Genomic DNA, 14358 nt, shown 5'->3' with positions numbered 1-14358 from the left:
GACAAGGGAACTTTCCAGAGTATAGCCCCAGAAGACTGAATAGAACAAACAAAGAAGTCCCAAGTGTGCAGCCCTTTGTGGCGGGGTGGTCCCAACCATTACGGGATTAACAAAATCAGTAACAACTAATATAGTTACAAAGGACAGAGGACCTTCAGAGGTTTGAAATGCGTGCCACTTCCTCGTCACCAGAGCCCTAGGAACTAGCTGTATTAGCTTACTTCTACAGGTGAGGGGAGAGAGGCACAGAGAAGCTAATCAACCCTCTAGACCTAGCACAGCTAATAAGCGGCAACCCTTGGCCTAGGAGACGAGGCAGTACAGATAGGGAATGGCAGTATGGTCTGTATGTTATGTGGTCCTCCAAGTGTCTGAAAACAGACTGTGTTCTTCATCCCAAAACAATCTGAACACCATCACTGTGCTCTGTCTGCTGACGAAGAAGTTCAGCCTCATCTCAGGGCAAAGATTCAACAAAGGGCAATAAAGCCAGCTTCAACAGTGTGGAGACTGTGTTATGAAGCAAAAAAAGAGTGTAGACAGACCTGGAAAGAATCTTAAAATCCTCTAGGGGGTCCTATAGAAAGTTATTTATATCCTATAAAAATGAAATACTGTAGTCTTCATATTTCTTTTTAAAAAAAATAATTAGCTATATTAAATCTTTAGGTCCTGTACTTTCATACCTGTTTCTAAACAATGCTCCCATATAGGGAGATAATGCTTCTCCCAGAAGCCATAAGACTTTAAGCAAAAAATTCAGCACCACGTGTGCAATAGCTCCCTTTGAGGGATTTTTATTGTTGTTGTTTGTCAAAGAGCGTTCAATGCCCCCCCCCAAAGTAATAAAAGGAATTACACTGTTTTGGGTTGCCTATCAACCAAGCAAAACTTGATGGTAAGACTTTATTGCTGAAGATGCCACACATAGTCAGCCACAGGATATGGAGAATCCAAGTGGAAGTGGAATCTTTCTCCCTTCTAGAGAGCTTTCACATTTATGGCAAGTACTTTGGAGGCTGCTCCAGAAGCATTCATCAACAGGCTTACCTAGTTGTGAGCTACAATGATGAGCAGCCTGGAAAGGCATGCCCATGGGTGCAATAGTGGCACAGATGTTATGGGAGTAACCACTCACTTCCTACTTGAATCTAAGCCCTCCACAAAAGGGACCTCATTATTTGGAACTGGCCTATAACCAGTGGAACTATAACCTGTGGTTGGGTGGTCACGGGTCCCAGAAAGGAATCTAATATTGGTGCTTTGCTAGCTGGAAATACATTCTAAATATTCACCTTTATCCTCGTGTATAGATTAGTGCAACCCTCAGCTTTCATCAGAGAAGCTGCTTTTTGCTGTGGACTGTCTCTAAAAACAATTGGTAGAAGTACAGAAAATGGAGTGCCTGGCCCTAAATGGGACATCTATGTTGGCACTACCACCTTCTTCTGAGGCTCAGGGAACACTGCAGAAGAGAGGGACATCTATCTGACTATTACAGTCTTTCTAGATTGTAAGAGTCAGCGGTTGAGAAGGACAGGTTCAAAACTGTCTTCTGGATACACCATGGCCACGGTTGATGCACTCACAAGCTCAGCAGGCCATTGCAAGATTAAATCCATCATTTCATCAAGGAAGGGAAAGGGCCCAGGAGTCCCCGCCTCCTCCTGAAAGTTAATGGTGACTGAAAGAAGGACTGTCACTTTCTTTAGTGTTGAAACCACTGGTAAGTTGTCCATAGTCATAACAACAAAACAAAACAAAGCTCCCACCCATTCTCATGCAGGCAGTCCTATTTAAACTCCGAAGGTCACACAGGGGAAAAAAAATGAATGCGTTCAGCAGAATGGTTTCAGCAAGAGGAAGAGGGATGAGGTAAAGGGGTGAAAACACAATTCATTACTTGTGTGAAATTGGCAATGATTTTTTTTTTTAAAGAAAGGCTGGAGAGATAGATCTCTTCTAAAAAACCTAAATTCAGTTCCCAGCACCCACATTAGGTAGCTTACAACTACCTGTAGTACCAGCTCAAGGGGATCTGACACCTTTTCTGGCCTCTATGGGTACTTGCACACACACATCCACTTTAAAAAAAAAAACTTTAAAAATAGAAGTAAACAAAGCAGATATAAGGTTAAGGATATGCTTGATGGGAGAGGATATGCTCGTCAATCCCCAGTCCACAGTGGAGACTGGAAAGGATATAGAAAAAATCAGTAGCCAGGCAGTGGTGGCACACACTTCTAATCCCAACACTAGGTAGGTAGAGGCAAGTGGATCTCTGTGAGTTCACGACAAAGCAAGCTCCAGTACAGCCAGGGCTGTTACACAGAGAAGCACTACTTCTAAAAAAAGAAAAAGAAAGAAGAAAGGAAGAAAGAAAGAAAGAAAGAAAGAAGAAAGAATGAATGAGTATTAATCCCAGCACTTGGGAGGCAGAGGCAGGCGGATCTCTGTGAGTTCGAGACCAGCCTGGTCTACAAGAACTAGTTCCAGGACAGGCTCCAAAACCACAGAGAAACCCTGTCTCGAAAAACCAAAAAAAAAAAAAAAAGAGTGAATGAGTAATGAATTACAACAGCCGCCGAATTTGTTGAGAAGAATGATCTATCCTTTTCTGGCTTGGAGATCAGCATTCATTTGTCATCTGTAGATCAATAATATTTTGATCTTTGTCACTTTATATGGCAATTAGGCGAGAAGCTTTATCATCACACCCCTGCCCTTTCATACGCTGGAGATTATTGTATCACGATGTGAACTTTCCTTTTAAGCTTGGGCCGGTAATATTGACATATCGACATTCCTTGATCCACCCAGATCAGACTGAACTTCGGGCCCAACACTGAAGGGACTGCATTTGAAGGAAAACACCTCAGAACAACCGCATCTGTTGCTCTGTTGGGCTGGAGAGAAGCAGAATTGCCTTTATTAACCTCTGAGCAATTTAAAAGGCGTGAAACCTGAGTTTATCAAGTTCATGGTGCCGTCTTTGTGTGCTGGCGTTTGGAAACGTCTTCAGTCCTTGTTCTTCATGATCACTCTGGCTTTTAGAGCCTCGGTGCAGTCATTCTGGCAAATGAGTGAACACCAGCAACTGCTTGAAGACAACGAACGTCACCCTGTAAGGTGACATGGGGAAAATAGTTTTTGCTTTTCTGGCAAGTGCTGGGCTATGGATATGACTCCTAAAGACAGTAATTATCTGTTCGGAGCAGTGAGACCCCAGATCCTGAATTTCTTGTAATCCCCTGATCTGAGTGCCTACAGCTGCTCTGAGCACAAGACCTTCAGGAGTTCCTGATGGCAGGAGAGTGGTTTCTGGTGGGTTTGGCTGGGGCATGGCTATCTCTATATAATCTGCCCCTGAACACAATAAAGGGGGCATTCTTGGGGAATTCAAGGATGACCCGTGTCGCGGTCTCTCTGTCTGTGTGTGTTTGCGTATTTTAACCTCCAACCCCTTCCCCGAAGCTCGCGAACTGGGTAATAGCGCAGACACGGGGGCGCGGTATGCGGCATTTGGAGGTCTCCACCGAGAGATCAGCAATTATCTATCGTTTCTGAAGTGAAGTAGCAGAGAAAAGAACATTCTAAAATGAATGAAGAAAGTATAACTTGGGTTCATCCTTTCTACCTGGAGATTCTCGGGTTCCGGGAGTTGTTTTCTCTTCTTTAAATGGATACCATCAAAGAGGATATTTATCAAGGAAGATAAAATGCTTAAGGACTTTATAGGGCTGAGTGTAGATGAAGCCTCTTAGACTGGAAAGAAATTCTTCCTGGTTGCAACCGGCAAGGAAAAAAAAAAAACTTTCACAAAAAGAATGGCTAATCTAGCATTGGTCTGCTTCATACTGGGAGGGCAGTGGTTGTATAAATGTGTAATGTTAAGCAGAGATGGGAGCTGATTAATTCCTGTGCAACACACACTGGTGATACAATGGATTAGACCCCAAAACGGTTCTCATTCCCTAAGTGTTGAAAGGGAAGGGTTGGAGGGACAGGGAGGAAGCTGGTTTGATAGAAGATGTGAAAAGACCGGCTGATACCAAGAAACACGAATTGCAAGCCAGGTGTGCTTTAAGTAGCAGAGGGCAGATCTAGGACCAGACTATCTGCGCTGTGCCTTCCTTCATTCCTTCGGCAACCACAGGTCATAGGTAAGGTCGTAACATACTCCCAGATCAGTTCATCCCCACTCTTGATGGCTCACTCTGCCCTCCATTCCCCTTCACGCCCTCTGGGAATATCATCTAAAGCAGTAAAAGGCGAAGTGACAAAGGGACATTTCTACCATTAGAATAGGGGAATTCTGCTCCATCCCTTCCTCCAACCACCCTTGATTGCTTGTAGCAACTTATCTCCTGAGTCTGTCTGTGATGAAAGCATGTGGCCAAAGGCCACCTCTGAACATACGTGATCTGCATGCATCGCAGAGCAATCAGCGCTGTTTGTGAGCTGACAATGATACCAATAAAGATTTGCCTGAGGTCTCCTTGGGCACTGGAAATCAAATAAAACCACCTACACAGAAATCTCATCATTGGCTGTGGAGAGGGGCGAGCTTTCACCGTCTTCCGTCACCTAAGCAGGTCACTGTTTAAAGGGACAGGAGAGTAAGGGCCGTGTAAGGCAGGGGCTGGTGGCAGGACAGTGTTTATGAATGGAATTAAGAGTGTTGTTTTTTTCTTAAAAAAAAAAAAGAATCCTGCAAGTTTTATTTTAAAAATTCTGCGTGGTTTGCTTTCCTCTGGACTGTGCAGACATGTTTATGACAACACCAGCGTCACCCAGGTCGACGAGATCCAGAGAGCATCTTTCCCACAGGATGCTCATTCACTATTGTTCCCTCTGTAGTGATGGACACCAACTTTATCCAGCATCATACAGCCTTCTCTTTCAGGTTTCCTCAAAGGAGGCCAATTGCTGGCAAGGATGCCTGGTTTTGATCGCCCTGCTCCTGATCCTCAGCGTCTGCTTGTGCCTCAGCATGTACTTCCTTCTTTTTATAACAAATTGCAGCCTAGACTTGGTTTACTCCAGAGACATCTTATCTTCTTTGTGGCCACCGTCTTTCCTCCTTAAGTGTGGGATGGTCCCCAACTGCAAGTGACCAAGATGGATGGAGAGCAAGGAAATGAGTCCCTAAAATGTTTTAAGACTGGGCTCTACGCCCATATATATATATATATATATATATATATATATATGTGTGTGTGTGTGTGTGTGTGTGTGTGTGTGTGTGTGTGTTATAAATATATTTATAACATATAAATTCATAAAATATATAGTTATAATTTTTTTTTTGGTTTCTTGAGACGGAGTTTCTCTATGTAGCTTTGGAGCCTGTCCTGGAACTAACCCAGGCTGGCCTCAAACTCAGAGAGATCCTCCTGCTTCTGCCTCCCAAGTGCTGAGATTAAAGGTGTGCACCACCACCACCTAGCTCTTTCTGTCTTATGTTCAGGCACAGAGGATAAACAGTAAGAATTCACTGTGTCCCTTGATGCCATGGGCTGGATTGGGACTCGCTCCAAACCCACATATTTGAACATTAACTCCCAATGTGACTACATTTAACAATGAAACCTTTGAGGAGGTAAAGTTAAGTGAGGTCAAAGGACAGAACCCTAATCCAATAGGGTTGACGTCCTTATGCAATGAGGCAACACCAGACATACACACAGGCTGAGGAAAGAGCATGCCCAGGCCAGGTAAAGAGGGCTCAGGAAATACCACACCAGCTGGCCTCTCAATCTCGGACTTCTAACCCCCAGAACTATGAGAAAATCAATTTTGTCGTTTATGCCTCCCAGTCTGTGGTATTTTGTTCTGGCAACTTTAGCAAACTAAGACCTTTGTTGTACTTGTCAGGTATGACCCACTCTCTAAGAGTTTCTATTTCTGTAACAAAACACTATAACACTATTTGAGGACAAAACACTATAACACTATTTGAGGACTATTTGAGGATGAAAGGTTCTGTCTTACACTCCCAGGTAACAGTCCACTGTGAAGGGAAGTCAGGGCAGGAACTCAAGCACAAACCTTGAGACAGGAGCTGATGCAGAGGTCATGGATAAACACTGCTCACTACCTTGCTCCTTATGGCTTGCTGATCCTGCTTTCTTATAGCTGGACCACTTACCCAGAGGTGACACCACCCACAGTGAGCTGGTCCCTCCCACATCAATCAAGAAAATATTCCACAGGTGTATTACCTAGTTGAGTTCCCATCTTCCCAGATGACTCTGGCTCGTGACAGTTGACAAAAAAAAAAAAAAAACAACAACAAAACCTAGCCAGCACATCCACTGTGATGTAGCTCAGGACTATGGAAGTTGCCAGAACGCCACGAGAACTTAACTTCTACACCAAATTTGGCAGTCTGTTTCCAACTCTCTTGTACCCTATCTCAGTAGCCCAGGGATAAGGGAACCACTGACTAGATTCATCATGGCAGATGCAGCCCAAGAGGTGAGCAGCAGAAAATGACTCGTTGCTTCCCTTAAAGGACTCTTTGTTTTGCTAAGGACAGGATAAGCCAATGCTCTGCTTGGGGCAGAAGGCGAGACGTTGGGAATCCAGAGTGACTCCTTTGGTTAGGACTTGGAATTGTGTGAAGGGGTGGAAGGATTAATGGGAGGAAATATGATGAAGTCGGAGTAAGATTTCTTTGGTATCTATTAGCAACTAGCAAACACACCGCCGGCTGAGGGGCATACAACAACAATCCTTTTATAATATTCAGAAGAGCTGTGGATCAGAAAATTGGATAGAATACAGTGAGAACAGCTCAGCCCTGGTCTTTGTTGTCTGGAGTCCAGCTGAGGAGGTCTCATACGACAAGGGGCTGAAAAGCATCAATTGCTAAGATGGTTACTTGACCTAAGGCACATACCTACCTGGGATGCTCAGCCAGGACACCTGCCCTTTCCTCTCCACACACCAGCTCCTTGTACTGAGAGCTTCAGTATAATCACTAAAGAAACAAAAAAGCCTCCATAGCCTTGGATATGCTACCTTCAGAAGTTATGTGACATTATTTCTACTAGAAACAGTCTAACTTATTAACAAAAACTGTTGTGTGGGGGCATATTTTTATACATAGACTACATGAGCTTCTTTTCCCCAGGCCATCCTCCCCTCTGCTCAGCCCTCCTGCCTCCCCTTAGTCTTCTTTGTTTCCCTGGAGAGCTAAATTCTATTTTCATGTTTATATACATAAACATGATTTTATGTGCCTGTATAAAATCTAGGAACCACAAATTAGAAAAACTACATCTGAAGAGACAGCACTTGTTTGAATGAGGACCTTGCTGATCTGGGGAGGGGTAGCCTTGTCAGTCAGGGGAGCCAGAGTCTAGGTAAAACCTCAGGGAGTTCTCTCCACAGCAAGAATTACAGCTCTCTCTCTCTCTCTCTCTCTCACACACACACACACACACACACACACTCACTCACTCAAACACATATAAACACATGCACTCACACACTCATACACACCACGCTCATACACTCATTCCTCATACACACACACACACACACACACACACACACACACCATCACAGAAGAAGTGTAAAGGTGTTAGCAAAGTTCCCCTACAATGAACACAATTTGCTTTTCCAGTTTTTGTTTCTTACTCTCTGTGGCTTTGCCTCATCTGTTGTAACTAGATTTGGGGTGTGGTCCCATGAGGTCAACCTGAAGGACTTCAATGAAGGAAGTGGGCGAGGCTGCCTGTGACTCTCACAGGGAGAATGAAGAGCCTCCTACTTAAACATGTGAGTCCCAGGAAGTCATTTCCTGCTACCCACAATGCCTCACTAGCCGAGTCCCTCAGCCCCACTAGTGGAGCAAAGGATGAAGGACCAAGACCAGTCCGTGCATGCGTGAAGGTACATTCGAGATGGACCATGCCTGAAGATCTGCACCTGAGCTCAGCTTCCTCGTAATCCTCAGTGTCTGGTGAGAGGACCTCATAGACCAATCGGGAAAGTTCTCCATACTTGGCCTTCTCCATGAATGTCTTCCTTGCTCTCCTGGTACCAGGTCGTGTCCACAGTTGGCACCCACTTCCAAACTCACTGCAGCCAGCGGTCCATCCCTAGTACCTGCTTTTACAAGCCTTCCAAGTCTTCCAACCTGTCAGATGCGCTGTTTTCAGCCACTACTCTCATTTAACGCCATGTCCGATAGCTGCTGTGTGCTATATATAGAAAGCCAAAAGTCACATTTTCTGTTTTTCTGTGTGTCCCACACAGCGAGTGCTCCTCCGTGTCCCTTTTGCTTCCAAAGGGCTTGGTGGTCATAGTTTAACTGGGTGTTTACGATTACACACCACCTTCACAGGGTCCCAAGCAGTGATTCTTAACCTGTAAAAGGTGCCAACATTCTTTGAAATCACAGTGGAGGGCAGGGCCTAGGCCCTCCTCCAGAGGACACATACAAACACAGACAAGTGCTTCCTGAAAATGCCAGGCAACCACATACCCTCTTGGAGCCTGTGCAAACAGTAACTCCAACCTAAGTACCCTTCTTCAAACTCATTCTTGGGCTCTTCTGTGAGGTCATTGCATTGTGATCCGTAGGAAAAACAAGGGCTGGGGAGAGGGACTCAGGTGACTGTCAGTGACCACCTGAAGCAGCTCCAGGCCAGGTTCCAAGTCTCCTTTGACTCCTGCTTTGTGGACTTGTATTTGGAAGAATAAAGGCAACCTGGGAAGTACTTCTTCCAACAGCCTGTGCGGCAAAGCGGAGATTGGCATTCTTGGCATTCTTGCCCACACCGAGAGCTCCTGTCTCATGAAGCTCACAAAGGTCCATTTCACCTCCTGCTGGGTCTGAAGCAAGCTACCTTTTCCAGTGTTGGAGAGACACTTGTTGCTGCAGATCTTGGATTTTCTCATCGATAGTACCCAGCCAGCTCCCGAAATCCGAATGCGCTCACTACCGGTCCATGAGAGTGCAGCCATGTTGGGTTACTGCACTGTAGAGAAGCTGTCTCATCAGCCATGACAGCCGTTCCGTGTCTAAAGCGCTCTACACAGATCCCAAGCCCTTAACTCGGCTTTTCCGGCGGATCTAAAGGCCCCTGTGTTCTAGCTCGGGGGTGATGTGGGGAGAAAGTCTCAGGACGACATCGAGCTAATGCTTTACATAACAGCTCCAGTTTCAACTGTCAGAACATGATACGTGAAATGAAAGTCCCTGTGTAGTCATTAATACATAATGCTTCAGTCACTGCCTCAAAAATCAATTTTTATTGCCTCACCGAGGGGGCGGGGGAACAACCACCAATCCCATGGCTCCCCCAGGCCCTGTGCTGTGAATCTCCCATTGCCTCGCGGCCATCACTTGGGCTCAGCTCCCTGACATGACAGAGTGGAATAGCTTCAAAGAAAAGCAAGGGTGTTGGTTTTTCAGGCATTGTCTCCTGTGTCTGAACAAATGTGCTTTATCACAGCTCTGTCAGCCCCTGGGATGCTCGCTGGCTGACAGATGACCCGGCACAAGGAGACCTGGGGAATGCTTCTGAGAACTGCATCCCTGCATACCAGAGACATTTGTGTCAGGGACGCCACAGCACTGGGGCTCACTGCAACACAGGGGCTCACGGCAGCGGAGGAATGCACCTTCCATGTGTTTTCATGAATGGTTCGGGTCCCACCCTCCTCCACGCGCAATAAACCCAAAACTGCTGCTTTTGTACGACTTCCCCTGTTTCTCAAATGTGCTATCACACTATTTAAATTCGGATTTTTTTACCCCTTCATAAAAGTTAGCAAAGGTTTGGAGGTAAAAGCAACATTTCTAGTCTCACCAGCAGAGAGACCCTGAGCAAGAACGGCTTGAGCCAAAAGCTTTTGGTTTGAAGGGCGTGGCAAAGTTCCTCAAATGAGTCAAATAGTGCAGGAAAAGCTTTTCTGAGATGGTAAATATGACTCAAAACACAGCACCAGAGTTGACTTTAAGTGCATATATTTCCCGTGGGCTTCTTCGTTCTCATTTTTTCCCCTGCAATTTTCCTGGTGTGACCCCAAACACTTAGTGGTGGTGTCCTCCAGATTACACCCTCCCAAACAAGGTATTCTTATTTCAAATTGAGTGAGACCTTAACCTTCCCCTCTCCCGCCCTCCAAATTTACAGCATTTGACAAGAGGCACCGTGGCAGCCTGCTGGAGTGAAATGTTTTCCCAGATAAATTGCTACTTTATATTAAAAATGTGATGAGATTTGACGTAAGGGGAAATTTTATGGGACCTTTACCAGGCAGAGTCTCAGTGCCTTCCTCTTAAGCTCCTTCAAGACCTGTTCATGTCAGTAGATCTCCACCAGGGGGGCAGGTCTATCCCTCTGGGACGTTGGCAAGATCCGCAGATAAGGCTAGAGTCTCAGGAGGAGAAGGTGCTACTGGCATACAGTGGGGAGAGGTGAAGCGTGCTGTTAAACATCTTACAAGGCGCAGAACAGCCAAGAATTACCAAGACCAGAAGTCAGGGTGCCAAGGCTGAGAAACACTGCCTGCACAACGTCCACATAGTATCCAAGAAATCCACAGCATTGCCGTTCAGGTCTGCAAGCAGGTGTGTGATGGAGGAAGGTCATTGGCTAATAAAGGAACTGCCTTGGCCCATTTTATTGGTTAGGACATAGGTAGGTGGAGTAAACAGAACAGAATGCCGGGAGGAAGAGGAAGTGAGGTCAGACTCGACAGCTCTGCTCTGGAGCGGACGCCTGAGAGAGACGCCATGCCCTGCTCCCAGGATGAAGCTCCGACCCAGGATGGACTAGGTTAGAATCTCCCCGGTAAGCGCACCTTGGGGTGCTACACACAGATGATTAGAAATGGGCTAAATTAATATATGAGAATTAGCCTAGAAAAGAATGGGCCAAGCAGTGTTTAAAAGAATACAGTGTCCATGTAATTATTTCGGGTAAAGCTAGCCGTGCGGGCAGCCGGGTGCCTGGGACGCAGCCCCGCCGCTCCTCCATATTACTACAGGTGTGGGGATTGCTACCTTCTTCCAATTTGCTTAAACTTCATACAGCTGTGTTGATTATCCCAGCTGGGTATTCAATACTTTATGGAGGAATTGATGGCCTTTAGTAATGGCTCCGTATTCTAGATGTGCAGGTCCAGCAGGGGAGAGACACATGCATGGACCAGCCTCATGTTGTAGGTAGAGGTCAATAGGGACAGGAGGGAGAGAGCTCTCAAGACAAGCGGGCCAGAAGAGATGAGCTCCAGTGGTCAGGAGGACAGGCAGGCACTCAGTCTTTGGAAAGAAGCCTGCAGGAGCCTGGGAAAAGGCAGGAATGAGGTAGAGATGCTGGCCAGTGGGGAGAGCCTTGGGCTGTCCTGGGTGCTCAGCCACAGCTGGGTGGTGTAGTCTGATGGAGGCTGAGGCCAGCCTTCTTCCTTTTACCATATTTGCTTTTGAGAAATAGTGGCTCATATATGTCTATTTAAACTTATTTGCTCTGTCTGGAAGCATCAACATTAAGGAGCAAATCTTACCAATATTATTCAGTACTTAATAGAAAAGAGAGTTTTCACCTAAAATCAAATTACAAAAGTCTTCCCAACCCCAGAACTATTTTGTTGCTTCATTTTTTTTATTAATTTTTTAAAATTTTCTTTATTCTAACCAGGTGGTGGTGGTGCACACTCTTAATCCCAATGCTCAGGAGGCAGAGACAGGTGGATCTCTGAGTTCAAGGCCAGTCTGGTCTACAGGGAGAGAGTTCCTGGTAAGTCAGGGCTATACAGAGAAACCCTGTCTCAGAAAACAAAAGCAAAATTCTTTATTCACATTAGTAGGAGGAGAAGGAAAGTGAGAATATGTGTGTGTGTGTGTGTGTGTGTGTGTGTGTGTGTGTGTGTGTGCATATGTGAGCACGTTCACGCAAGCACGGACTCGCATATGCCCTGTGTATGTGCCCTGTGTATATAGAGGTCAGAGGACAACTTTCTGGGTCTCTTCTCTCCTCTGTGATACACAGATTAATGGAGTTGGACTAGTTTAGGATATAAGAGTTAGCCAGAAATACGCTTAAGCTATTGGCCAAACAGTATTGCAAATAATATAGTTTCTGTGTGGTTATTTCAGGGCTGAGCAGCCAGCAACAAACAAGCAGCCTTTCTATACACTCTTTTGTGCCCACACCCTTGTGTGCCTATCATTTGACCCACTCTGTTACCAGGAACACTCAAGACACAGCCTGACTTTCTTCCTTGGGACCACCCTGACTTATAATAGCAGTGAGCATGGGCCTGCCTTCATACACACTCACCTGGTGTGTGGCTCAGGTTTCATTTCACTGGATTCTGAGATGGAGAAAGCAGAATCTGGAGATCCCAAGGCCTTGGCTGTCCCATTTCTTAAAGCAAGCCCGCACCCTGGCATCATGAAGTGCCTCTGGCAGCTCTTTACCTGCAAGAAATGAACGGAAAAGACAGCTGTGCAAAATGCCAGCTCGTTTTTGTGGGTTACCATAAATGCTTTACGAGATCCTTTACGGCTCCCAGCACCCATTTGCTCGTATCGTACTCAGGCTAGGGACGGTCTCGTTCTGCTCAGAAGAAAGGCAGCTTCCTATAAAGCAAGTTTCAGTAGAATTGTTGGCTGTAGGATCACACTTCTGGGGATTGCTCGTGAGATTCTTGAAGATAACACCACAGAGGGGCACGGCAGTGGCTGGCAGCTTCCTCCTTCCACTCTAAAGCCAAGACCTCTCTGAAGATTTTCAGGCCCCTGGTCAGGGGCTTCAGGAAGGAAGTTTATTGTGGGCTTACACCTGAGGCAAATATACAACCATCAATGTATGGCTTTGCTAAAATAAGGAGACGTTTGTGCTCTCTTTTAAATTAGCTGCCAATGCATCCTCTAAACTTAAGCCCATTATATGTACCCCCCCAACTCCCAGCCCGTTATATACCCCCAAACTTTCTCACCCATTATATACTCCCAAAGTTCCTCTTCTATTATATACCCCCACACTCCCTAGCTAACAGAAGTCACATTTGACTGTCCATCTCTTCCCACTGTAAGGCGTGAGTTTTTCACTGTGAGGATTCCATAGCTGGACAGAAGCTGGGATTCTCAGTGTCTGAGAAAAAAGCAAAGATTATACTGGGTCTGGGGAAAGTTCAAAATTTTAAATTCCTCATAATTTTTGACACATTGTAAAGTCAGTCATCAAAGGAAGTTCCAACTGTCCTAAGACAGGGACCATTTGCCCCGATAACTGTTGGCAGCTGATTTAACAAACCTTGTTGACCCCTCAAAACTGAGTCTTTCTGGGCTTCTCCTACGGTGCGCCCTCCCTCTCAATAGGAAAACTAATACAGGACCAAGGCTTTTGTTGTTTGTTTTCCCAGAAAAGACACTGTTTTATTAGAACATAGTAAAGTTACAGATGCTTAGATGGATTTGTCGCTATTGCTCCGCGTTCGTATTAATGCTGCCTCCCTTTCATGCAGCAGTTCATGTAGAGATTTGGGTCCCTGAATGTGAAACCATCCATAGCTCCCCAGGTAGCTGTGGGTAGGAACCGTTGACTCCCCACTGGTGTTCATGAGGAAACGGAAGCTAAGAGAAGTTCAGACACTGCTTAGGGCCCATGACTGACAAGACATCCAGGGGGTGCCTCTACACTCGGGGTGCTCCTTCCGTTTGATAAACCTCTACTTGAGTTTTCCCTACCAGTACCACGGTGTCAACGATGCTCTCTCTAGCCCACACTGGCTCCTGTGTCGGCTCATGTTGTTAAATAGAAGAATTCATAAATGACGGTTAAGTTAGACCTTAGCACTCTCTTAACCAGGGGCTCAGGGACTCTAGAGTGGGTTGAAGTGGGGGGGGGGGTCATGAATGACATGCTTGCAACATTTGTAGAGAGGTAGCTGTTGGCATGTGGCGTGTGCTAAAGGAAGGGCCTACACCTTCCTCCACACAGTGTCGGACCTTGCCAGCAGGGGAAGAGCTGCGTAGAGTACACTCTAGGCCTTGACCTCTATTGTCACTGAGTCGAAATTGAAGCAGCATTCCTAAGTCTGCAAACCTGTTCTAAAAATAGCTGTCTCTCCCGGCCATTTTGGCTCTATCATCAGTCATCCCCCGCTAACGCTGAAGTCCTTTTCCACTGATGCCACGTTACTGTGAACACAGCTTGACTTCCTCCCGGACAGGTCTCTTCAGCCTTCCCAACCACCGCTCTACCTGATAACCCTCCGATTCTTCTCAGTTCTTTCTTAGAAGGCCCTGTTCTTCCTGTAAGGAGCATTGCAAAACCATTCTTAATGAGACAGAAGCCTGTGAGGCAATAAATTGCCTCATGTGAACCATGG

Source organism: Microtus oregoni, unplaced genomic scaffold (genome assembly GCF_018167655.1).
Source record: "Microtus oregoni isolate MIOR12 unplaced genomic scaffold, Mior012 000010F_ref0000083, whole genome shotgun sequence".
Classification (NCBI taxonomy): Eukaryota; Metazoa; Chordata; class Mammalia; order Rodentia; family Cricetidae; genus Microtus; species Microtus oregoni.
This window is presented reverse-complemented; position numbering follows the sequence as displayed.